This window comes from Cornus florida, unplaced genomic scaffold, assembly GCF_030987335.1.
Source record: "Cornus florida cultivar Cherokee Brave unplaced genomic scaffold, ASM3098733v1 CherokeeBrave_3.0.0_Hap2_Chr07, whole genome shotgun sequence".
NCBI lineage: Eukaryota > Viridiplantae > Streptophyta > Magnoliopsida > Cornales > Cornaceae > Cornus > Cornus florida.
Window position 1 is genome coordinate 74,909,814 of NW_026775577.1, and position 24,640 is coordinate 74,934,453.

The window sequence follows — 24,640 nt, forward strand, 5'->3', positions numbered from 1 at the left end:
TTATTATGCTACAGAGTTGAGGGACCCGCATAAATTAAAAGGGATTGTTCACCAATAATGATAATGATCTCTTGTTCGATTGAGATTTATTATATTATGTGGTTAACAAGCTCATTTTAATTTTAAATATGCATGACAGTATTAATAATTCACCTTACATATTGTATGAATGTATTTATATTCACATTAATTATGTCTAATCCAATTTGTCTACTTACTTACATATTCAATGTAACTGGACCTCATTAATATTGACTGAGAAATGAACTTAGATATTTTATTCACAACGTAAGGGTACAAATGTATTTACTACTCCTAAACTCAATCCTTTTATTTTAAGATACCCAAGAGAACATTAATACTTTGAATAAGTGAAATAAGGCAAATGAGATGACTTGGTGCAATATTCTAGAGTTTACCTCGAATACGCTCCAAAGCTAACATTTATATTATTTTATTTTCTTCAAGCATCATGTTAAATGTCAATAAGATGTTTTGGTGAGATTAGATAGAGAGTATGCCAAAGTACTATATCAGACTTGAATAGCATCAAGATAGCCTAAGGAACTCCAGTATGAAATCTAATTTTGGAAAATGATTGTTTATTATTTAAAAATTAGCTAGAGATCAATAGGGCTGACTTGAGTGGTAAGTTTCAAGTTAACATGATTATTGCCTTGTTACCAAACTCATTAGAGTAAACTAAATAAGGAATCAGTTTGAGTTCACACTCGCTGATATTCTTATAGAATTGGTAACAGATGAAGGGATAATCAAGAGTTTGGGCGTTCCTATCAATCTAACCTAGTCTATACCATCTTCTTCTAGGCCCAAGTGGACGGGCAAAGTAAAGAAGAAGGATGATAATAGGACTAGGTTAGCACAAAACATGGGTATCCAAAAGGTTAAAGGGAATAAGGCTGTGTATGTTGAGGGCAAAGAAAACTGTTTCTTTTGTAGCTAACTAAGACACTAAAGGACAAACTGTCTAAGCAATGACGTGGCATAGGAAAATATATATTTAATCATTGAGCCATGTTATGTGGTTGTATCTATGAATTCCTGATGAATAGATTCTGAAGCCACTAAACATGTTTGCAATTCATTGCAAGGATTTCAAGAATCCAAAAGCCTCGATGATATGGAATATATTTGTACTTGACCTGATGTCAAGGTTGTAGCTAAGTCAGTGGGAGTATTACATCTGAAATTAGAGAGTATGAGGATATTAGTATTAGAGAATTATCTTTATGCACAGAGGTTAGACGCTATCTAATTTTTGTTTCACTTGTGGTTTATAAAAACTGTGTTGTTATTTTCTAAAACTGGTTTTATAAAATTGAATAGATATGCGATTGCTTCTGGTGCATTGAAAGATGGTTAATATACTATAATCACAAACTCTTAAGATTTGCAGGATGTAGAAACTAATGTTGCATCTTCTAGATTGAATGTTAAGAGAAAATTGTTATTCCTGACTCATTGTATTTTTAGCGTCTATTTTTTGGTTGTAATCAGTAAAAATGAGATTCAAAGATTGGTCAAAGAAGGTTAATTACCTAGTGAGGCAGAGGAGCCTAAACCAAACTTGTGAACCCTGTTTTGAAGGATAGATAACTCTTAGGGCTTAATCAGCCAGATGAAATAGACATAAAGGACAATTGGAGTCGGTACACACTGACACGTGTGGTCTTATGAACATCTAAGCAAGATTACTCACGTTTTGGATAAATTTACCTGTTGCGACACAAGTCTTATACTTTTGGTATATTCCGAGAGGGTTAAGACTGATGTGGAGTACAGATTAGGTAAACTTATCAAGACACTTCGATCTGATTGAGGATGTGAGTATTTATTCGGATAGTGCAAAGACCAGTTTTTCGCAATTGACGCTAAATGCATTTAGGTGTCAAATAGGAATAACAGAATTCCACTTAACATGGTTAGATCTATGATCAGTTATGCCACATTATCTCTTTCATTTAAGAGTTTAGCATTAATGATATCGATGCGTATTATAAACTGCATTCCATCTTAGTCTGTCTCAAGGATACCGTTGAGTTGTGTTTTTGACTAAATCTTAGTTTGAATCACATGCGCATATGGGGTAGTCTTGCACATGTGCGCTTGAGATGGACAAATAAGTTGGAAACAGATCATACGCATGATAGATTTGATAGCTACTCTAAAATGTCACTAGGACGGATTATTTTATGATCTCAATGATAAAAGTTGATTGTTTACACTCAATGTTTATCTATAGGAGAATCATATTATGAATCACATACCTAGTAGCATAGTGTTAGAGAATATGGTAAGAGTACCAGATGTACCACATATGAACACACTTAGTATAAAGATTTTGAATTATAGATGAATTCCCTATTGATACGTCAGCATCATCTAGTACACAGATTCCTGCATCGGTACATTAATGTAGTGGGAGGATTATCATCCAACCGATAGAATCATGTTTTTAGGTGAGACCATTATGGACATCTCTGTTAAACATGAGTTGGACCTAGTAAGCTACATGGAAGCGTGAACCGATATGGATACAGATCGTTTTGGCGAGTTACTATGAAATCAGAGTTGGAATCTATGTATTCTAATAAATTCTGGGATCTTGTAGAACTTTCTAGTAGGGTGATACCTATGGAAGGTAAGTTAATCTATAAAAAGATACCAGAAGATTTCTTAGTGAATAAATCATGAGTGTACAAGGGAATGTCATTATTTTTCTTAATTCTATATATTGATGACATCCTACTCATTTATAATGACGTGGAAGTTTTGTCATCAATAAAAAGGTAGTTGTTCAATTACTTTTAAATGAAGGATTTTCAAGATGTAAGCTATATTCCTAGGATCAAGCTTTTGCAAGATCAGATTAAAAGGAAAATAGGCTTATCTTAATAATCCTACATTGATAAAGTTTTGACTAGGTTTGGTATGCATAACTCAAAGAATGAGTTCTTACTTTATTGATATGGATTGCTCTATCTAGTAGTTAGTTTTCCAAGACTAGCAGTGGAGATTGAGCAAATGAGACTGGAACTATATGCTTTGGCATATGGGAGTCTCATATATGCCATGGTCTATACCAAACAGGACATTCGCTACATAGTAGGGATAGTCAGTAGAGATCAGTCCAATACTGGACTTGATAACTAGTCTGTTGTGAAAAATATCATTAAGTACTTAAGGAGGACTAAGGATATCATACTCATTTATGGATGTGATGATATGGCCCTAGTCAGGTATGCTAGTTCTGATTTTCAATCAGAAGTAGATACTATGAGGTTCATGACTTAGTGTATGTTCACTTAATGGAATGGAAATCAGTTGGTAGATTGTTAAGCAGATTTCAACTGCTGACTCAAATCTGCAGGTGGAATACATTGCAGCCTTAAAGGCGGCAAAATAAGCCTATTGGTTTGATCTCACTGATTTAGAGGTTGTGGAGCATACTAACCTGCCTATCGAGCTATATTGCGACAATAGTGCAGAAGTAGTCCAAACCAATGACCCAAGGTTCCATAAATGAACAAAATACACTGATAGTAAGTATCATGTTCTACATGATATTGTCCGGCAGGAAAATGTACTTGTGGCTAGAATATTGCATTGGAACACAACTTTGTTGATCCATTAACAAAGGTGTCATCGATCAATAGTTTTGATCAACACCTGGATAACATTGGAGTTAGATGCAATTTGAATTGGCTATGAGGGCAAGTGGGAGCTGTTGGGATTTATATGCCCTGGCATAGCAAATTCCTATCTGGATTAAAGTGACATATGTTCCTGACATATCTGAAATATTTATGATTTATATAATTGGTGAATTCAATGTATTATGTTTCGATTCACTATGAAATTGATAGTGTCCCTGTGATTACAAGAAATATTTATATATATATATGTATGTGATAGCAATCAATGCATGATATATACATAGTAATTATAAATTGTTCATAGTCGGTAATTATGGATGGACTCATAATTAATTAAGACTTGAACTGGATCCGCATTAGGTTGAGATATATTGCGAGAGCCGTCGTATGTAATTGCTCCCTAGCACCGTCATAGCATTTGACCTTAAGCATGAGAAAATTATAGACTCTTTTATTAATTAATAATTACTTTGATTTGTTCGGCGGATTCTTCGGAATCCTTAGACCGACACTTTGGGTAGTTATGTAATTAATAGTTAGAGGGTTATATTTTCAATATTTGCATCATTGCTACTTGTATTTATTTTGTATTGATTATGGTTGATCACAAAGTAAATTCGAAGGCCTTCGTATGTTTTTAGACAAAATGATTTATTATATATTTATTTATTAAATTATTATTTTTTTGTCAAACAAATGTTTTATTGTGATCAAGCCAGAAATAATCAAAGGTACCAAAATAAATATATTAATTAAGTAGTCGGATTGATGGCATTATTTATCCGATAACTAATTATGCATAGAGGGGTCAAAGTGCAATATTGACTTAGTGGTTATTTATTATTTAATTGGAGTTCAATTAATTTCTTTTAGTGGAGTAGAAATTAATTTATGAATTAATTAAATTGGGTCCATGGACCGGGCCAATTATTAATTCATTGTAGCCAATAAAATAATAGGCCCAATGGATTCTCACTCATAGCCCAACTTGATATTGGAATTATATTATATTTGAGACATGTGAATTAGAGATGGAGAAGGATTTGTTGTTTCCTTTTCTTTATTTTTATGTTGCCTATAAATATACATGGTCTATGTATATTTTAAAGGGTGATTTTTATTAAAAGGAAAAAGGAATATATTTTCTCTCTCTAGAAAATTAGGGTTTATGTTCTCATGTAATGGAGGCTCCCACAAGCCTAGTTTTCCAAGATCATTCATGGAGGCTTATGAGTGATTCCTAAAGGCAAAACAATTACCAAGAAGATGGGATCCATGGAAAAGGTATCTAGCAAAAGGGATCTACAATAAATGAGAACATTCACTTTAGAGGAGAGATCTAAGGTTTACTCAAACCTTGATGTAAGTATTCAATCTTTTAATTGAATGATACATCATGTTTTATTTTTGCATAAAACTTGTCTCTATGTGATGAATCAAGATCTATGAATTTAAATCCCTCGAAAAGTTATTAAAACTAGCACGTTTCCCAACAGGTAGCTCCCATTGAAAAGAGGTGGCTCCCCATTGGGGGGAGCCAGCTCTACAAGGTTAGGAGGCAGCTCCCTTAAGGGAGGAGCTGGCTCCATGAAGAGGGGAGGTGGCTCCCTCTTTGGGGGAGGCGGCTCCTTCTGTGTGATGGTTTTAACGTTTTCTAGCCACAGTGCTTGAGTTTTTGGGTTCCAAATTTTTATTTGGGAACTTCCATGGAGTATTTAAATGATTTCTTAGGACAAGTTAGAATCCCAGAGTGCTTAATAAACTCTAAAATGTTAGGAACTGGAACAATATGAAGTATTAAATAAGTTTGCATATTGTTATTTGATATGGAGTATTTAAATTGCTTAACTTTATTTTTGCAATTTTATGCGAATAATTATACAGTTTTAATCGTGTCTTAGCAGTATAATATGATCATGATATTTTACATATTTTTATTATGCTTATTGTAGATTAATTGATGTTTAAATTTATTATTATTTAATTTATCAATTGTTGGATTTGTGGATTATATGCATCGGTATGGGACGGTGGCATATTAGGGATGGATTAGCTCAAAATGCTAAGTCCTACTTATATTTATGTCAGGTCAACAAACAGTTGAATGACAAGCCTTAGTTTTGAATGGATTTATATATATATATATGTATAATTATGGTGCCGCGATATGAGCTTGAGTCTCAGGATCGATGGTTAGGGGATGTATATGCAATGGGATGCATAACTGGCTATGATGGTTGTGGTGTACCCTGTTAGGTCTAGGTACTCATGCCCACCTCAAGTGCGTTTTGCATATTGCTTACTAGTCAGGTTGAGACTGCCTAGTAGTCCAGTGAGAGTCCTTTAGTGTGTAGGTATATATTTATGGACTATATAGTTATTGTTGAGTTGTTTAGGATGTACATGCGTATCGGGTCTCTATTTGGATTGTAGTAGAGTAGAACTTGCTCGTGGACCTGACCCACTATTATTTTTTCAGGTGTTCGACAGTTCCAGTCCTAGAGATAGTTATTCACTCTTCTGACTATGTAGGACTCTTATTTATGTTTTAGTTTTGGATTTCCTTGTTAATTCAGTTTATTTTCAGTTGGGATTTTATTGGGGGTCCATTGGATGGATTCCCGAGTTGTTTAATTATTGGAAGTTTTGAATTATGGGATTATTTAATTATTTATTTCAAGGATTTATTATTTAGATTTCTTTCAGCTTATTTTATTTTTATTCTTTAAATTCTTCTTGTATTCTATGCTTGTTTAAATACTTAATTATTTGGTATCCCTTGGATCTACGCTCGGACTTGATCACCTGTGGCTCTAGAATCGAGGGTATCACAAGAACTCTGTGAATGATGACTTTGATGATGATATTGCATTCTTGTCTAGGCAATTCAGTTAGAATTTGCAAAGGCAACAATGGAGAAGGAATAACAACATGGCTAATCCTCAAAATTTTAACAAGACGTTAAAGTTTAGTCTTAATGAAAAGATAGTAGAAGAATCAAAAGAAACTAAATTTACTTGATGAAATTATGGTGGCAAAGGAAACGCATCCACTGTTTGTCTTAGTTCTATAAAAGAACAAAAGGATAGGAATAAAGGGAAAGCAATGAAAGTTTATATCTGAAAATTATACTTTAAGTGATAATGATTCTCCTTGGGATGATACTAATAATTTTTTTTATGTCACTTTTCTTGATAGAGGTCCTCATATCATTCATTTATCTAACTCTGACAGTTTAGATAACGAAGACAATGAAGTTCATGATGAACAGGTTGAAAAGGCTGAAAAGGATGATGAAAAACTAAAGAAGATGGTCAAAGAAACCATGGAGACCAAACAGGCAATCAATAAGCTAGCAAAGGAGCTTATCTAAGCAAAAGGAGAGAATGAAGATCTATAGAAACAGATTGTTGAAGGCAAAAGGAAAGCTGTTGAAAGCGATTCTGTTATCACTAAGCTTGAGAAGTAGATTATCATTCTTGAGAGAAGGTAAGTGTTGCTAACTCATTGAAGGAATGTCTTGCTTTGAAAAATGATTATCTTTAAATTGAATTGAAATTTGAATAAGATAAACTGAAAGGATTTAATTTGAGTCACAACAGTTTGAATAAGATAATCAACATGGGTAAGGATGTGAATGATAAACAGGGTTAGGATTTGTTAAAGGTTCTTCTAGTAATCAAGGTAAAACAACTTTTGTTAAACCTGCTATTATACCTAAACCATGTTTATCTGATGCATCACATTCTGATATGTCTTATGTACCTAAATTGTTGCATTGTAATTTTTGTAGAAAGAATGGACATAAGTATAACTCATGCCTTTACAGGAAAAAGAAAGACTTTTCTGAAATTAATTTTCAGAACTTTCATGCTAAAAAAAAGATGCGTTTTAGGAAGAAAAAGAAATTAATACCTAAGGTTTGTAGGACTGAAATTTTGCCTAAGAGAGAGGTAAAGAATGATAAATAATTTCAGGAATTGAGAGTGAGAACTGTGTGGATCAAAAAGTCTGTTTTTTTCAAATATGTGTCTGTTGAGTCCATGGAACAAGTTTCCAAAAGGACTTCATCTTTAAACTAAATCTTATGAATTTTAGTGATTATGGCTTGTGTTTAAAAGAAAATTTTGTTGCCATTGGATCACTTGTTAGGGTTTGGTTAGGGTTTTGAGTTTCTGATCATAGTCTTCATAACATATTTGAGAAAATTCTTCTATTGAATTTATGATCTATCTTTGAATGCAAATTTAGACACAGGATTTTTTTATTAAAAATAGATTATTGGTTTGTAATCTATACAATGAAAGTCTATTTGCATTGTTTAAGGGATTTTTAGATTTGAATCTCTTAAGTTCATAACCTTTTGTGCACTAGTCCAAATCTAGAAAAATTTGATTGAAAAACTTTGAATTATTGACTAGGGTATATTGATCACAAAAGCTCTAAAGGTTATTGTCTGGAAAAAAAAAATAAATAAATAAGGAGCTTTAAAAGAAAAATAAAATTCAGCTTGAAAAAGGAAAGAAAAATAAAATTTTTTTTGTTGTCTGCTCTTTAGAGTGAAAGCCACCTTACTTAGAAAAATTGCTCAAAGATAGTTTTATCTTGATGCTTATCGATCAATATGGTTTGGACAATGATTTATTGATAATTGATTGAAAATGGATGAGATGGATTGCACACACACACTTAAACTTGCTAGATTCATTTCTAACTGTTTCATTAAAATTTGCAAGTTAAAATTTATGTTGTGATTATTTCTTAAGAATTGAAATTGATTGAATATTTTGTGGAGTCAAAATTAGTGTTCATAAATATCTCTAAAATTAAATTATATATTTATAAATATATATAGAAAAATGTGAGATATTTTCTCTTGTGGGACCCACCATATCAACCCTTTTAATGGCCTTAAAGCCATTTCAAACTTCCATTCTCTCTTTCTCTCGAAATCTCTCTCCCTCACTTTTCTTTTTTCTTTTTTTTTTCTTCTCACAAATTCAAGGCTTAATCTAGCCTAGCCCTTTGAGAATTTCATAGTGCCACTTAAGGTAAAGTGAGAGAGCTTGTTGAGCACTTCGTTTTGATCGGGGCAAATCGCCATTTAGCCAACCTTGGAATTTCGAAAATTAGGGCTTGAATTGGGGCTTTTGCCTCAAAACAAGGTAGAGTTGTCTAACTTGCATAATCCTTAAATTTTGTAGTTGAATCCATGTTTTTCCCCAATTTTTACATGCTAATTTGTTGTCAATTTGGTAGTAGCATGCTAGGGTTTTATTAAATTGATGATATATGCCGACTTGTTTGTTGTTATATGTTAAATGATGATTATGTGATGAGAAATTTCAATTGTTAAATGGACTAATTGGCTAATTGCGAGCAAGCATGCTACTTGATATTAAATTGACATTTCTAGTGTTCTTGAAATGCCAAGTATGCTATGTGTTTGTAAAATTGCTAATGTGAATGTTTAATTGTAAAATTCATACTACTGTGGTTTTTGTGATCATATGTTAACTTGTAAAATAATTGTATCATTGTCAATGCCATGTATGTTCCTAATTTGATGATTGTGTAACAATTCATGTGGAGGTAAAATTATGGCTCTAAGTGGGCAATAATGACCATTGAAGTTGTGGATAATTGTGAGCATGGCATTAACATTGTTGCATTAGATTTGAGCATTGGGTGTGTTGTAAAGGAGATTTTGGTGAAGTGAATTAGAAAAGTTTGAAGAAAAGTTTTCTAAAGCCAGGTTTTGGGGAGGTACCCCCCTACCGGTGGTGCTAGCTAGCTAATAGGAACATGGGGGGTACCCATGAGTAATTTAGCAACCTCGGGCCCTAAATGGTAGTTGGAAGCTATCTTTTACCAGGAATGACTAGCAAATTCTCCCTAGGAACGGCGGGGGTACCAAAGTCTGGCTAGTTAAACCGTTTTCGGTGTGTAAATTGGGTGTGTGAGAGTGTGTGGGTGGAATGCATTACATAAGCCATTTCATGCATTGTATTATTTCAAATGGTTGATAGTGGATTGTTTGTTAACTATTGATGATGTGTGATCCCGGCATGATCCCTATTCCCATACTTTATTCATTGACGTGTCTAAGCATATGTTTTATCTACTTAATTTTAGGAGAAGCCCTTTAGGCAATCTGTACTAGGCTTTGTGCTCATTCCTCTACATTTTTTAGGAAATGGAAAGGAAGTGGCAAAGGACAATCTACCACAAGCTTAGTCGGGGTAAAAGGGACATGAACTTCTTTTGTGCTTGATGTCTATATATATATATATATATATATATATATATATATATATTACCCCCTTTTGTTGTAAATTGTATTAAGTGGCATCGTGTATCTATTCAACGGGTAGAAATGGTTTTGAGACCTCGGCACCATCTTTTGGGGTCTCATTAGGATTACTATCTTCTTTTGGGTCTATAGTTTTTCAACGATGTAATTTGAAGTCATTTTGTTTATAAACATTGTAATCGGGCATGTATGATGAATGTATGATGGAATCAAAGTTTCCTTGTGTCGCTATGTTATAGAATTCCTTGAATTAGCTTGCTAAATTATTTATTTTACCACTCATGTATGCTGGCGTTGAGAGGATCAAATGTACAGCTTAGAAATGCATTAGCAGTAGCCAATTTCAGACCTCCGAGGTGGAAAGCCGGCTCTCCCCCTTTGGGAGTCGACTCTTTTTAGTCTAGTAGCCAAATTTCATCAAAAACGTGGAGTGGAGCCTGCTCTGTGATGGCCCTAGTTTTTAGGCCAGCGCGTCTTGTGATGAACCGAACGTAGATCCGATAACGAATCCAAAATGCAGAAGCAAGAAATAAGACAACAGTTTCCAAAAGCACAATACACCTCTAATACACTTTGATGACCTTCCATGAGGTCGTGGAACTCAATAAGAACTAAAGCGGAAGTAAAAGATCAAAAATATGACAAATAAGCCCCCAGGGGCAAAATAGTTATTTTACATGGAAATGACGTCCCTAGAATGTATATTATTCTCGAGACACATCCATGACTTCCCGTGAAGTCACAGATGTGTCTTGAGTCACGGAACTCAAAAGAAAGTAACGGAAGCGAATTACAAGAAAATCGGACAAAAATAGCCCCAAGGGCAAAATGGTCATTTTTGAAAAATATAAAATCGGGTGCTACTGAGCATACCACTGGGACGATAGCAAAAAATTAATTAAGTTAGACTTAAGAATCACTTGATTCGGAATCCGGATGGAAGAGAAAACTCAAAACAAAGTTTTGACGTTGCCGCGGCCGTGAATAGTAACCCGAGCAAAATACTAAAATCTGTGTGCTGTTTTGAGGCATTAAACGACATTTTCTAGAAAAATACGAAGAATAAACCCCCTTAAAAAAAAAATTTCCAAGCTGACCATGTTAAAAGAAAATTTTATTTTTGAAGTGAAATCCCCAAAATGCCCTTACAACAGACTTTTTCAAATAGTGTAGATGCGCACAGGAAATCAGATTTGACGCGGGGTTTTCGGGTCTGAGATGACATTTTCTGGAAAAACATGAAGAAGAAACCCCCCCTAAAATCAAGTTTTCTACCTGGGTATATAGAAGGAAACAAAAAAAACACACTGAAAAATCCACAAAATGCCCCTAGATCAGAACTTGACAAGAGGGCAAAAGTTGCTACAGTAACTATCTTTATCTGAGAGCAGAAATGGGCTATCAAACGAATTTTTATGGAAAAACACGAAAAAGAAACCTCTACCAAAATCAATTTTTCTACCTAACAACTTAGAGAAAATGAAAAAAACTCAATGTAAAATGCCCAAAATGCCCCTCCATGAGATCAAGTCATGGGGGTTAAAAAGCTGCAAAAATACAACCTGAAAGCTGAACTTTGCGAGGGATTTCCGGTACCAAGATGACATTTTTTGGAAAAACACAAACAAGAAACCCCCCCCCTAAAATCACGTTTTCTAACTGACCATATAAAGACCAGAATTCATTTCTCAAAGAAAAACCCCAAAATGCCCTAAAATCATATTATGCAAAAAATGTCAAAAGTAAATCCATAGGAGGCTCAAATCACCAATGATGAGGTTTTTCTTGAAAACTATCATGCACGTAAACGTAACTTACCCATTAGGATGTGCTACAGTGGTCCACGATTTAAAAATATCGCCGATACAAAATTCGACCCCCCTACGGCCAAAAAGGCAAAAATGAACTAGAAATGGAGAATTTGAAAACTAAAATTAACAAATGATTTCAAATTACCGTTTGGCCCTTGGCCACACTTCATACATATTAAGTAGGTCATACTGAATGCGCTTGTGCATACTTTGCATCACCCAATTTGGAAATGAACCCTTAAAAGCTCGAATTTTATTATTTTAGCTCAAAATGCAAAGTATGAAGCTAAAATGCAAAAATGAAAACAAAATGGTGATTGGCCCTTGGCCACACCTCATACATATTAAATGAATGTTAGATAATGAATTTTATACCCAATACACACTCCGGTGCATAAATGACATATTAAAATGCATAGTTTTCATAATATTCTCATTAAGACAAATTTTCAACATTTATGAATATACATGAATTTCAAATATGGTTTGGTCCTTGGCCTCACACCATATACATAAAATGAGAATTAAAAAGTGTGCTTAGGCACACATTACAAGTTTAAAATCAAATATACACATTTGACAAAAAAAGCCTACAAGTGGCATTCCTAGCCAACCTTTACAAGAATGGAACCTTCAAGTCCACAAATCATCCGAGCATAATGAGAATCTCAACCTTAATTCCTGTACCTGAAAAATATCCCCACTACGTGGGTGAGTAATATAAAGCTACTCGTAGGAAATGAACATGCATCGACCTAGCATTTTACAATTTTATCACCTTAAGGTGAAACATGTCAAAGGGGCTCATGCCACCTAACGTCTATGTCAAGATGAGACTCAGGTAGCATCCTAAGCTACCCTAGATCATTTCTAACATAAATCATATCATCCATGCAATTTCATCAACATAAAAACATGCTATACAAAGCAACAAGATATAGATTCTCAAAGACATTGACTTGAAATCTAAAATGCGAAAACAACTAAAGTGGGTCATGCCACCTAACGTCTATGTTCCAAATGAATCTATAAAATTATTCCTAAGTTGCATTTGAACAATATAGCATAGATGTACTTAACAACATCAAAAACCTGCAATGATTCATTAGAAATTATAATGCCTGAATGTACTTAACAAAATCAAAACCTGCAATGATTCATTAGAAATTTTAATGCCTGAATGTACTTATCAACATTAAATCACCAATAACTAAAACCACAAGTCACAATTGAACATTGGTTGCTAACTTGGAATTGAATGCGAAATCAAGTAGCGAAAGACTTGGACATCAAATCCTGGATAAAGCCAAGACCTATGGTTATTCCGGGCATTAACTCACTGGGAATACCACTCTAAGTGCGCACTATAAATGGGGAGAACTCATACGTCCCGCACTAGAGCCAAACTCTAGCCATGTCTCTGTAGCAATTTCCCAAGTGACTTCAGAATAAATAAGTTAACAACTTATATACGAAATATATATAAACCACGAAATTACATTCCATGCACAAGTAGGTTGTAACCACACAGCTCATACTCTAAATCCACAACTACTATAGGATGACAAATGTCGAATCTTCAGAGCGCGATTCGTTATGCGCTATAATAACATCACATATCGAATCTTCAGTGTGCGATTCATTATACGCTATAACAATATAATTCAATATTGAAAACATAAATTGAAGAATCTAATACAAGTCTAAAATCATGCTTTAAACATACTGCCAATGTCAAACTAATGATTAAATCAATAATGCAATAGAAACGAAAATTAATCAAATAAACCAATTAATTTCTCTAGGTTTCAAATCTCAATCAAATGATCCCTAATTAACACATGTTAAACAAAATAGCATGATCATTTCATATATCCATTCAAAAACTTAATTAGGCCATGGAACAATAAGGTAGAATTTAATTAAATCATGTTAATTAAATCTCTAACTTCTAAAGCAACACCAAATGGTCCCAAATTGATATATGGTAGTGTACAAGTCATGCTCATCACAAATATCAAGTCAAAAACTTAATTAAGCCAATAGAACCATTAAATAGATTTTAATTAATCCTTTTAATTAAAATCTCTAGATTTTCATACTCATTTAAATGCTCTCAAATTAAAGTATGTTAAAGAGCATGCCAAGATTTAATTTAAAAGCATATCACAAGTTATTTTCATGCAAGGTACGGCCATGAGAATTAAACTTTCACCGAAGAAAATTATTAAATAAAAGTTGCAATACTCTATCAAATACTCCAATTTTAATATGTTAACAAACATACCAAAGCCTAATTTACTAGCATATCATAATTTATTTCTAAGTTAAATATCATCATGTGAATTAAATCTTCAATATAGAAATTAATTAAATTAAATTCTAGATTATAAACAAAAGCATGCATACAAGTTGTATAAGCAACAATAGCATGCAAGGCAACAAAAATATAAACCTATAACATCCCCTACCTCAATTTGAGATGAAAATCTCAAATCCCCATCGAAAGAAAAGTGCTCCGAATCCAACGATACTTCAGGGTTTTGTCGGGGACAACAAGGTGAACAAGAATCCCAAGGAAGCCCCATGGAAATCACAACTTGACTTCAAACGCGAACTCACAAAATGGTCAAAAATGGGTTCTAATAAGGGGGAAAGGTCGAGCATGACGAGGCCTACGATAAATGTTAAGGCGGAAGACTTTTTACAAAGGCATTCAAGTGGATAAGAAGAAAGAAAGGTGGCAACCCCTTGGGCTGCCATGGCTGCCCGCCATGAAGTGGAGAAGAAGGCTAAAAAGTTAACTTTTTAAATTAGGGCAACCTATTTATAGAAATCTCAAAAAGTGCCCCGAAAGGGCCCCGCCGGGTCCGGAAAAGTGGAATTTGAGTAGATATGCTCAAACGGAAAAACTCTATGAATGAAAAAGAATTAAAATGAGAAAATATGAATAACAAAATAAACGGCGTCGAAAACTGAGTCCTGACCAGAGAGATATGCTCCGAACAAGTTCGGCGGCAACTAGGGCCAGAAACCCTGAAATTGGAGAAAAACGGCCAGAAGGAAAAAGTGAAAATAAATCCCGTATGAGGATTCAGGCTCAAAATAAGGTATTTAGCAATAAACTTCATTAATAACACAATGGCCCCTCTAAAAAGTGAAAACTGCACTAATGGCCCAGAATGAAAATATCTTCCAAAAATATTTTCTTAAAAACCTCAGAAATAAAATATCTTCAAAAGATATTTATGAAAAACACCCCAAGAAAAGAAGAAGTTTAAAAGATATTTATGAAAAACACCCCAAGAAAAGAAGAAGATTCTGAAAAACTATGCATCCATGCCCCAATGGACACCGAAAGCAACCAGAGTACTTTACTACAAAAGTAAAGATACGTATTTCGTGAAAACTACTTAGAATAAAGATATGTGAAGTTAAAAACCAACTCTGAACATAAAAAGTGAGGCTATACCAACAAAGTGACAATTGGGGAAAAGACAAAATAGGGAAAAGGACGAAAAGTGAATAGAGTCGAAAAATGAAAAATGTAGAAATGACTCGGTCCTTAAAGAAAGTTGTCAATTCAGGAGAAAGAGTGTTAGAAACCATTTCCGAGCACTCGAGATAACACTAAGTGATGAGAAACCAAACACAGAATAGAAAAGACAACGAAAAAAATTTATTCGTAAAATTTGAGGAAAAAGGAAAGGAAGGAAATGACCGGGTCATTACATGCTCCTTTGGAATGGAGCATGCTCTTTTAGGGTGGACCCTACTCCTTTGAAATGGAGCATGCTCCTTTGGTGTGAGTGGAGCCGGCTCTTTTTGCAAAAGGAGGTAGCTCCATCAAAATGGGAGCCGGCACCCCCCCCCCCCTTTTTTTTTTTTTTTTTTTTAAGACTTTGGATGGCTATAACTTTCTCGTTTCAAATCCAAATAGGTTCATTCTTGAGTCAATTTTTAACTATTTTCAGTTAGCTTTCCAATGAAATTAATTTCACTAAAAAATTCAAGTCATAGAGAGTGTTATGACCTTTTTAGTGTGGACTGCTCTGGGATTCTTTGAAAAAAAAAACAAAAAAAGACAATTGTGTAAAATCTTCATTCTTATGTTCGGGTCTTTGTGTCATAAGTTCAAATGATCCTTATGACTTATCTCGACCTATTTAGACTCATTTAGAATTATTTAATTAATTTACACACCTTAGTTGACCATTTTACCCTCGGGTGTTTTCGAGTTCGGGTAAGAACCCAGTTAGCGATTCGGACCTATAGGTTCGGGTCGTTACAAAGTTGGTATCAGCGCAATGGTTTGAATACCATTTGGACGATGGGTAGAGGCCTACCTAGGATTGTATGAGAAGTTGAATTGCATGTTTACGTGCTATGTGTTAAAGTGCTTAATTGTTTAAAAAGCGCGTTTACTTATCACCTGTTTAAATGTCTAATGTTTTGAAAGGCATGCCTATTTGCTAAGTGCTTACATGTTTAGATGCCATATATGTAAATGAAGTGTATATGTTAAGTGAAAGCATGTTTATTTGTTATGTGCTTCGATGTAAGGAGGCTATGACTTGATCACCCTTTATTGGCTTAAGTTATGATGATGGTGTTGTACGTCATGTATGCTTAGAACTGGTTAGTATGCGACTTTATACATGATTTTGTGATGGGTGTACATGCTTGGGAAGGGTTCAGTGATATGGAATGAGTTGTTTAGTGTGCTCTTAAGTGTTGTGTCTTAGTTTCGAGTTATGTTAGTGTCTAAAGCTTTGAGTTAGGGTCTCATGATTGTGTTGTATTTGACTCTTTTCTTGTCATTTTTAGAGTCATGCCTCCGAAGAGACGTAGAGAGGCAAAATATGGTAGGGAGCAAGATGAGCTCTTTAATTGGGATCTTTTGGTTAAGAATTTGGTTAAGGCCATGAGAAACTTTGTACGTGTAGTAATCTTAGAGACTCAAAGGTCAATGGTACAGAAGGAGAGAATGGAGGTTATGAACAGACCGGGAGATAGGGGCTCATAGAGTCAGGCTAAGGAGGTGGAGATGTTGTTCGAGAATCATGTACAAAAGATGCTAAAGAGTGATTCATCTCACTCTCTCATTGTTTTTACGTTACCACTGGAGACGTTCCTTAAGGTCGAGAGGGCTTGTTATAGGTACAAGTAGTTAGGTTTTTGGAAAACAGAGTGCCCTTGGAGTCAGCCTAGTTCTGGAGTTTATTTTATATGTGGTCAACCTGATCACAGGAAGAAGGATTGTCCCAAGAGAGGTGGGACACCAGTTAGTGGGGTAGGCTCAGGGCATAGACCGACTCAAGTTTCAGTATCATATTTTGGCATTCCGCTAAAGGAGTCACATGAATGGGAGACTCAAGGTAGTATAGTCAGTCCGGTTGTTACTCCTGTTGAGTCACCAGAGGGACCCCCTGTAGTCAAAGGTATGTAATTGTATTTATTTCTAGCATTATATTGATGTTTTCTTTTTGGTCAGTGTTTGGTCTAACGAGCAACGTGGATAGTGATGGTAATGACGATAATGTTGGAACAGAGGGATCTGCCAATTCATAAAGAACTTGAGGTTCTTGTATGGGAAAGTAAGTCGGTTTAGGGGTAACCCCGTATTTGGGAGGAAAGTAGTGATTGATTGCATCGTTGGTGGTTTTAAGAAAACAGTTGGGTGTTGAGCATTCTGTGTTTTGTGCTCATTTTCATTCTGAGGATTTGTTAGCATGACATTGCCGTATAGAGGTTCTTTTCTAGTGGTAAATATGGGTCATTGTGAGAGAGTATCGAGAGAGTATCAAGAGTAATGTTTATTCTCTTGTTATAATCGTATTATCTTAAGGATGTTTGAGGAAGAATCCCTTAGTAGTGGCTTAATGGTCCGATGGCATGATAGGTTTGAACTATTATTGGAATGAGTAGCAGTAAAGGTGTTATGATGTGATGTTTAGCATTGATAAGCAAAGCGGTTAAAGGTATGATCCAAATGTGGTTTAGAAATTAAGATTTATTTGTTGTGTGCAGATAGGTAGGTAATAGGATTGTGCGCCAGTTGAGGCAATTATGGACCCTAGTCATTAGAGCCAGTGAGTATGATGTTGCCAGATAGGCACCTCTTTCTTTTGACGAGTTGTGGGTTACTGTGACTGATGTCACGAGTCTTCTGCACGGTGTTTAAGGTAGTGTCGCCTGGAAAGGTAATGATGGAATGGGTGGTAAAGTGTCATTTTATAGCATAGATATTGTCATTTGGGTTGTGATCATTTTTGGCATTGGTACGCTGTGAGTTATGGGTGCTCTTATCTGATTGGTTTTGGTTAGCGTGGGTGTTGTAAAGTAGTATGTACGAGGTTCCAGTATTGGTAATGTTTGATGATCCATTAGTGGTGAGGTCGCCTAGATTTGTATTCATAGTCCTATATGTGTTCCTAGTTGGTTCTTCTCCTTGTGCGTAAGAAGTTCATTTCATCTTAGGTGAGATTGGGTGTCCACAGTTAGACAATTGGTAAGTAACCTGTGATAGGGTGTCGGGTGGATTTAGGTGCGAGTTTTTAGTCTCTTGTGAGAGCGGGGTTCGTTACCCTTTCCATTTGTTCTGGTCCTAACAAGGACGTTGGTTGTCATGAGTCTTGCTTTTTATTTAGGATTTGTGTGGGTCCACGGATGGGTTGAACCGTGTGTGGTCTGTTATGTTGCTAGAGTTCACCAGTAAGGTTTGGTTGTATAGGTTGACATACTCCATTGGAGGGAGGTGGAGTCTTTGGTTGTTGTATTACTTGTTCTGAAAGTGGTTTTGGCCGGTGGAATGTGAGGCACGAGTTGCCGGATAGGGGTTGTGTTTCTAATGCTTGTAACTAGCGGTGATGGCTAGGAAATGTGTCATGAATAACAGATTAAGGATGATTAGGCGATTTGATGTGAGTCATATACTTGGGTGTTTTTATTGATGTTTGATTCGAGCAGTGTTTTAAGGACAGGTGCTGGTATTATTTGAATGTTATGCAGTTAGAGAGTGATTATGGGATTCCATTGGAGAATAATATGAGTGATTGATTTTGGTTTTGAGATCTCAGGTATGAGATAGTCGCATTGTGTGTTTTGATGTGGTAAGAATTGAATTGAGTGATTTCAGGGAGTAATATACATGGCATAGGTGTTATGAAGAGATAAAGATCTTATGCGCAGGTCGATGATTATGGTACATGGTGTCGTATTGCTTTTAGCTTGTTATGGGTTATGTTTGAGGTTTTAACCGGAGGACAGGAACAACGTCTATGTTGAGACCGAATTGATGATGAGAATGGCCTGGCCAACCATTTCTCCTGAATCAGTCCTTTTTTAGCACGATGTGTGGTCAAAGGTCACTGATTATTTTGATTTATCAGGAATAATGAGAATACGGTATTGCGCGATGTGTCGGCATGATAGTGAGGATTTAGATGGTTTGTCTTGGGTGATGAGGTGTGCTAGGTAGGACCAAGTGTCTTATAAAGGTTGTGGTTTGATTATTTCATCGTTAAAGATTTTGTTTTGAGAATTTGTGTCCTAGGTACAGGATAGTGCGTTTCATTGTTCTAGTGGTTCCTGATTATGTGGTTGTTGGGAAATCTATCGATTAGTCATCTTGAAGTTACTTAGTATAATGATTGTTATATAGTGCGGTTAGTAGTCGCTGAAGTGGTTATGCGATGGTGTAACAATATAGCGGATAGTTAGTGCTTGGTCTAATAGGGACTTGTAGATTTGAGTTTGAGCTTGATTGTAAGATGGACAGGGTTCCTCGTTTGGGGTCTTATATGTCCTTTAGAGGATGAGCTAAGATTAGATGTTGTCATGTTCGGTGATCTGATGACCTTTATTCTTCTGGGCTTTGAAGCCTTATGTAATGGTGTAGAAGGGACCAATATTGGTTTTGAATCGAATATAGAATCCACTGGGTTTTATGTATGATGTTGTGAGTGACGAGTACCCTCATAGGGTGGTGGGCATTGGGTTTTTTGGTGGCAGTGTGTAATTGCCTATTGGCGTCTAGTGTCAAAGGCTATTGAGCTCTTAGTTTTGCGATTTTGTGAGGTGTTTCTTGGGAAGGTCTGTGGTTGTGGGCCTTCTTCTTTAAGGAGGGTAGATTTCAAGGACGAAATCTTTTAAGGAGGGTAGATTGTAATGTTTTCAATTTTTGCCATTTTCCATTTTTTGAAATTTTTTGAGGATATTTTCATCTTTTCTCGTTTTACGTGTTAGACACTGTGGGATGTGTTGGGTGTGTCTGAGAGTTGGTTGGGGTATTCCATTGAGTTCAACACTCTTGGAAATGCATTGGTTGCTATTCTGGTATTTTTTTGTTTTTCGGGCCGGACGGTTTCAGGTGGGACCCGTTACCAGAATTGTTGTGTACGGAGGGTTGTGTCTCGGGTCCTTTGCATTCATGCATAATTATTTTGTGCATACTTACATTTTGTGACTTAAAAATTTTGTGGTTGGAAATTGAATTATATATTTTCTCTTATGGGACCCACCATATCAACCCTTTTAATGGCCTTAAAGCCATTTCAAACTTCCATTCTTTCTCTCTCTCACGAAATCTCTCTCCCTTACTCTTATTTTTCTTTTGGTTTTTCTTTTTTTTCTTCTCACAAATTCAAGGGTTGATCAGTAATGACCCGGTCATTTTCCTTCCTTTCTTTTTTCGGTAATTTTTTTTTTCGTCTTTTTTCCTATTTCGTCTTCTTCCTGTTTATCATTTTTCTTTGCATAACCTCACTTTTTGTGCTCGGATTTGATTTCGTCTTTGCATGCATCCATAATATTTGATTTCCAGGATATTTGTATTTTTACTTTCTTAGGAAAGCATGTTAGTTGCTTACTTTTTCGTAAAGGGCATGAATGCATAATTTCTTAGAATCAATCTTGATTTTTGGGGAATTAATGTAATTATGTAAAGTAATTATTTTTCATTTTAGGGACCATTTTGTAATTTTATTTGAAAGATATTTTAGAAAAGGACTTTTTTGTAATTTTTGGAAAGTGTGACAAGTGTCACACTCTCATGGAGCCACTTGTTGGCATTGGGGTGGAGTCACTCGGAAGCTTAATCTTGTGACATGTGGAGGGTGGAGATTCACCCACTTATTGGCTTAGGATAGATGCCCTTGTTGGCTTGGATGGTTGACAAGTGTAGGCTTGGGATTAAGCCTAGGAAGGAGCCATGGATTAGTAACAAGTGTAGGTTCCAAATTTAGTTTTGCATTAGTGTGTGTGTGTGAGGTAGTGTAAGAATACATAGTGAGTGGAGGAATACTAGATCCTCCACTCACCATATTTCATTTTATCTTCTTCACTCCTTTTGGTCTCAAAATCCTAATGAAGAAAAGCTTGGCTTAGAGCTTATTACTTCATTTTGGCCTCCTTTCACTCATCTTAGACCTTTAACCTTGGGAAGTAAAAGTTTGCTCTCACTCTTCTACAAAACCCTAGTTTAGTTTCCCGTTTTAAGCTTGGTTGCTTTAGATTATAGAGATTCAATTCCCTATTGAGGTAGGGGTGGTAGTATGTTTATATTTTAAGTGTTTTAGGTCCCTTTGGGGTTTAATATATATTGTGTACATTCTTTTAGTATTGTAGTCTTGCATATTATAGGAAATCCTCACATTTGACTTAGGATTTGTTGATTTAAACATGTATGATAGATATTCATCTTGTGTAGAATTATTGTAATGACTCAGATTTTTTCAGATTAATTTTTTTCCGTTGTCTTTTCCCTTCTGAGTTTGGTTTCTTGTCGATTAGTGTCATCTCGAGTGCTCTGGAGTGATTTTTGAGACTCTTTTATGTGGATTGACAACTTCCTTTGAGGACCGAGTCAATTCCGCATTTTTCGTTTTTTGACACTATTCACTTTTTGTCTTTTCCCTATTTCGTCCTTTCCTCGTTTGTCACTCTGTTTGCGTAACCACACTTTTTGTGTTCGGAGTTGGTTTCTGACTTCATGTATCTTCATTCTCAGTGATTTCTATGAGATACGTATCTTTACTTTCGTGAGAAAGTACTCTGGTTGCTCCCGGTGTCCATAGGGGCATGGATGCAAAGTTCTTTGGAAACTTTTTCTTTTCTTGGGGTGTTTTTCATAAATATCTTTTTAAGATATTTTATTTCAGGGGTATCTAAGAAAATATCTTTTGAAAGATATTTTCATTCTGGGGCAGTTTCGCAGTTTTCACTTTTTAGAGGGGCCATTGTGCAATTGATGAAAGTTATTGCTCAATGCTTTGTTTTGAGCTTGGATCCTCGTATGGGATTCATTTTCACATTTCATTGAGTCGTGGACTCTTAGAATTTCCTCCTGGACGATGTTTTCCAGTTTCAGGGTTTTTGGCCTCGGTTTGTGCCAAACTTGTTTTGGGCATAACTCTCTGCTCGGAACTTAGTTTTCTACGCCATTTCTTCCGTTATTCATATTTTCTCATTTGAAATCTTTCTCATTCATGGAGTTTTTCCGTTTGAGCGCGTCTGCTCGAATTTCACTTTTCCGGACCCGGCGGGGCACGTTCGGGGCACTTTTTGAGTTTTTCTACAAATAGGGGGTCTTTAGTGAAAAAAATCAGATTTCATTCTCTCTCTCCCCTCTCTTGGTCGAATCTCATGGCAGCCATGGCAGCCATCTTCTCTCCCTTCTTTTGAGCTTCCTTCCCTCACTAAAAAGTGGTGATGCCTTTATGTTTATTGTTCCCCTCGGCGAGGCCTTCGATTCCAACCGATTGGAATCTCGTTTTGGCCATTTCTTGAGTTTGGGTTTGAAGTCAAGTTGTGTTTTTGATGGGGCTTCCTTGGGATTCATGTTCATGGTGTTGTCCCCGACAAAACCTAGGAGTTTCGTCGGATTCGGAGCCGATTTATTTTGGTGGGGATTTGAGATTTCATCTCAAATGGAGGTAGGGAATGTTTTAGGATTTTGTGTGTGTTGTATTGAGTATTTAGCACGATTATACAACTTATATAGGTGCCTTGTAGGAAATTTAGAAAGTTAGTAATTTTTAATTCTTTGTATATGATTTAAAATTCTTGATGATATATAACTTTGATTTGAATTGTGGTATGGTAGAAAATCTTATTTTGATATGTTGGTTAACATATATTAAATTTGGATTAATTAAATAAGAATTGCTCTTTTTAATTAATATTTATCTTTTGTGAAAGATTAAAGTTCATGGTCGTACCTTGCATGAAATTGAGTTGTATTATGCTTCTAAATTCAGTTTTGGCATGTTTGTTAACATACTTTAATTTGAGAGCATTTGGTTGAGTTTGGAAATCTAGAGACTTTAATTAAGAGAATTAATTAAAATCTATTTTGTGGTTTCATGGGCCTAATTAAGCTTTTGTGTGAATATATGTAATGACCATGATATCTCTTTTATCATATATTAAATTAAGGCCATTTGGAAATGATTTGAAATCTAAAGAGTTTAATTATTTTGATGTAATTAAATTCTATCTTGTTTATCCATGGATCTAATCATGTTTTAGTAGTTGTTTCTATTTTAAGAGAATGGATTTTGACTTGTGATATATTCACTTGATTGTGTTATATGCATTGAAGAACATTGTTGTTTAATTTATATTCATGAGAGTATGTTTCTAATATGAATATATTGTTGGCTTGTGATTTCATAACATTATGGATATGAAATGCTTATTATGCACTATTGGGAGTTAAATTGCTAACTTGTTACTATGTAGTAGTAATATGTATAAGTTGTGAACTTATTTGGCTTATTTTGGAATCTTGGGACATTGTTGAGTTGATATGGCTAAGGTTTGGCTCTAGTATGGGGACGTGAGTCCTCTAAGTCATTGAGATAGTGCGCACTTAGGGTGGTCTTCCCTGCGGGTTAGTGCCCGGAATAACCATTGAGGTCTCGGCAGAATTCCGAGCGTGATGTCCAAGTCTTCCACTATTTGTTTTCGCATTCAATCCCAAGTTGACAATCATGTTTACCTTGTTGACTTGTGGTCTTGGCTATTGGCGATTTTGATGTTGTTAAGTACATCCATACTAAATTGACATATTTAGTTGATTTCACACTTTTAGATTTCTAGTTGATAACCTAGAGAATCTATATCTTGATGTATGGTACTAGATATTCTAATTATGCTAAATTGTTATATTTAGTTGATGTTACATTTTAGACTCCAAGTTGATAACCTTGAGAATCTATATGTTGTTGCTTTGTGTAAGCATGCTCCTATGTTGTTGCTTTGTGTAAGCATGACCTATGTTGCTAAAATTGCATGAATGAGGTGATTGATGCTAGAAATGATCTTAGGTAGCTAGGATGCTCCTTGAGTCTCACCTTTGACATAGACGTTAAGTGGAATGAACTACAATAATTAAATCATGCAAACTTGTAAAACATAGGTCGATGCATGCTCATTTCCTACGAGTAGCTTTATGTTACTCACCCCTATGATACTAGGGCATATTTTAGGTACAAGAATTAAAGTTGAGACTTCCATTATGCTTGGATGACTTGTGGACTTGAAGACTTCCATTTTTGTGAAGGTTGGCTCAGATTGCCAATTGTAGTCTTAATTGTCAAATGTGTATATTTGATTCTAAACTTGTAATGTGTGCCTAAGCACGCTTTTGATTCTCACTTTATGTATATGACATGAGGCCAAGGGCCAAACTTCTTTTAGAATCATATTTATGTCATGGATGTTGATTTTTGCCTTTAATGAGATTATATGAAAATTTATGCATTTTAGTATGCTATTTTGCACCGGAGCATGTATTGTGTATGAAATTCATTATCTCGAATTCATTTAGCATGTAT